Source organism: Salvia hispanica, chromosome 2, assembly GCF_029641045.1.
Source record: "Salvia hispanica isolate PSC_SH4W2 chromosome 2, Shi_PSC_v1, whole genome shotgun sequence".
NCBI lineage: Eukaryota > Viridiplantae > Streptophyta > Magnoliopsida > Lamiales > Lamiaceae > Salvia > Salvia hispanica.
In genome coordinates, this window is record NC_142693.1 from 4393465 (window position 1) to 4397182 (window position 3718).

The following is a 3718-nucleotide window of genomic DNA, read 5'->3' on the forward strand; positions in this document are numbered from 1 at the left end:
TAGGGTACCCGAATTCACATACGGATTGGGTATTGGGCATGATACTTTTGAGATTTCGGGTTCGGGTACCCGAATTTTCGGGTTTGGGTACCCACGGGTACCCGAATTTACGCCCCTAGCCTAGTGAGAGATATATATTGGGAGAGTAACGAATTTTTTCTTACCAAAGTTAATTAATGATTCGGACTTTCGAGGGGATTGATATGTTTTCGACTATTAGTCTTGCTAAATTTGAGGACCTTAAAATGGATTTATTAAAAAAGAGAAATTAACAGGAGAAACGAATATAAATTTAATAAAAATCAACATATATAAGTAACTTAAAGTATAAAAGTAAAGACCAAAGAGATCTTGCTACTCATCAATTTCCATTCATCTTGTCTTTATAATCATCAGGCTAGCTTTACACGTTTGTTGGTGATGATGTGATACAAAACAGTCTAGAGCTCCTTCAGCCTTTGCATGTTTGTTGGACTCCAACCACTTTGCTAAAGACTCGAAAGCATCCTCCATCCTCTTCTTATCCACTTCTGTGAGATTTGCATCAATTCCAACTCTGTATCTCAAGTTGTAGGCATAGTTCTGGCCTCAGCCTTCTTCTTGTGCTCCTCATCCTCCAACTTGTACTTCTTCGCATCCCCAATCATCCTCTCGATTTCTTCCTTAGTAAGCCTGTCTTTGTCGTTAGTGATGGTGATCTTGTTCTTCAACCCAGTTTCCATGTGCTCCGCTGACACATTCAAGATACCATTCTCATCTATGTCGAAGCACATACACACACTGCATAATTTCTTTGAATTCAACATTATATCAAAGTACTTATGACTATGCAGTAGGGTTATTACTCCCTCTTGTACTCTCATAATTGGAGCGAAACTTTTCAGCACGAAATTTAATAAAGCAATGTTAGCACGAAATTTAAAAAAACAATGTTGAGTGTGTTAAACAAATAAATAAAAAGTAAGAGAAAGAAAATAGTAGAAAATGAATAAAGTAGAGAGAATAAAGTAATAAAAAAGAAAAAGTTTCTATACATGAAAATGACTTAACCTAAGAAGAAACTTCCCGAAATGGAAAAATGACTCAACTATGAGGGAACGAAGGGAGTGATACTTTAGATTTTTTTTATCTCCCCTTAAATTGGTATAGATTATTTTGATTAAACATGCAGGATAAAGGAAAGAAGAAACAAACAAAAGAGACAAAATAAAGTAAAGTAATAAAACTCAATATAGTAGTAACTTAAATGCAATTATTCTCAGGAATATCATGAACAAAAATCTAGATAGATAAAAGTAAAGACCAATCATCAATCCATTTCCATCTTAATTCATATTGGTGATGATGGGAGTGAAAACAGTCTGGAGCTCCTTCATCTTGTTGTTAAAATCAGCAACCTCTGCATGTTTGTTGAACACTAACCAATGTGCGAAACACTGGAAAGTATACTCCATCTTCTTCTTGTCCGATGCTGTGATCTCGTTCGAACTTCTAATGGCGTCCCTTGTGTTGTAGGCGTAGTTCTCCAAAGCGTACCTCGCATCAGCCTTCTCCCTAAACCTCTCATCCTCCAACTTGTACTTCTTCGCATCCTCAATCATCCTCTCGATTTCTTCCTTAGACAGTCTGCCCTTGTGGTTTGTGATGGTGATGCTGTTCTTCGCTCGAGTCTCTGTGTGCTCTGCTGACACCCTTATGATACCATTTGCATCAATGTCGAACCACACTTTCACTTTAACAACACCTCTTGGTGCTGCTGGAATGCCAGAGTACGAATTTACCTAGCAGATTGTTGTCTGTCCCCTTGCTTCTTTCGCCCTCATACACCGGAATATTCATACTGGTCTGATTGTCTTTCACTGTTAGGATACTATGATACTTTCTCGCTGGGATATATGTATTCCTAGGAAAAATTACGCACATCCGATCTCCATCAAGTCCAATGCCAAGGGATAATGGAGTAACATCGACAAGAACGAGGGTTTGCACCGCCTCGTTGCCTTGACTACTCAACTTGGCAGCCAACACTGCAGCACCATGAGCCACAGCTTCGTCTGGATTAATGGTCTTGCACACTTGTTTCCCACTGAAAGCCTCCTGCAACATCTGCTGAACCTTGGGAATCCTACTCGACCCGCCAATAAGCACCAGCTCATCCACGCTGCTCTTATTCATCTTTGCATCACTCAGGCAATTCTCAACTAATCCCATACACTTCGTGAATAAATCCATGTTAATTTCTTCGAATTTAGCACGAGTGATAGACGAAAACAAGTCAATCCCCTCGAACAACGATTCAATCTCAATTGGGGTTTCGAAAGCAGAGGAAAGGACCCTCTTGGCTCTTTCACAAGCACTCTTCAATCTTCTAATCGCTTTTGGATTCCCACTTATATCCTTACCCTTTTTGCTTTTGAACTCGTCCATGAAGTGATCCACAATCCTGTTGTCAAAATCCTGTCCTCCAAGATGATTATCGCCAGAGATAGCCTTCACTTCAACGTCAGTGTCCTTAATCGTGGCCACAGACACATCGAACGTGCCACCACCAAGGTCAAAAATAAGCACATTCTTTGCAACAGAGCTAGTAACAACATTATCAAGACCGTAAGCAATGGCTGCAGCAGTAGGCTCATTGATGATTCTTATAACGTTGAGGCCAGCAATGGTTCCTGCCTCCTTTGTGGCCTGACGTTGGGAGTCATTGAAATAAGCAGGCACAGTAACGACAACATCCTTGATAGATGAACCAAGATATGCCTCAGCACTATCCTTCATCATGGTAAGAACCATTGAGGAGATTTCCTCAGCTGTAAACTGTTTCTCCTCTCCTTTGAATGTTACTGCAAACATAGGCTTGTCGTCAGCGTCAGGAATGACATTGAATGGCCAAAACTTAATGTCCCTCTGCACTGTTGGGTCACTGAACTTGCGACCGATCAACCTCTTTGCATCTGTGCAAAAAATAACTCGCTTAGTTAGAGGCTGGAGCAGAGAAAACAACAATGTTTATAGGGAGTACATGAAACAACACATAAAATCATAAGATTAAAATTGTTATTGAATTGGCATCAACTCCAACCACACCTCTCTTTATCAACTGTCGATATTAATTTTATCTTTGATAAGAAATACTATCTTCGCTATTAGATTGTTACATACATACCACTAGTAAAGATAAATATAACAAAACATGATAAGAATGCATATTTTATCGAAACTATATGTATAAAAACACAATTATTGAAGGAATCAAGATTGAAAATTCAAAATCATGGGAAATAGAAGAGAACACACCAAAAACAGTGTTGATGGGATTATTTGCAACTTGGTTCTTAGCGGCGTCGCCGATAAGACGATGGGAGTCGGTGAAAGCAACTGCAGACGGCGTGGTGCGGTTACCCTGCTCATTTGGTATGATATCAATGCGGCCGTGCTTCCATGCTGCAACACATGAATACGTCGTCCCCAAATCGATCCCTACCGCCAGCCCAGCACCAGTTCCAGTTCCAGCCATTAATAATGCTAACAACAAACTTCAACTAGAACTAAAGAAAACAAAAACAGATCAAAACAAACGCTTAAAATAGTTGTCAAAAAAGTTAATATTTCAGCAAGGAATTGAAATGCACGATATATACCAAGAGAGTTTTGAAAGAGGAAAAGTGAAACATTAAGCAATAAGCCCTCGGTCTCTTTAATAGCATGTCTCCATCTT

The 3718-nt window shown here is 39.5% G+C and overlaps 1 pseudogene; it reads right to left on the bottom strand.

The window, feature by feature from the left end:
• Positions 1–1224: 1224 nt before the first annotated feature.
• LOC148931453 (heat shock cognate 70 kDa protein-like) lies at positions 1225–3517 on the bottom strand (annotated as a pseudogene).
• Between the last annotated feature and the right edge of the window lie 201 nt (positions 3518–3718).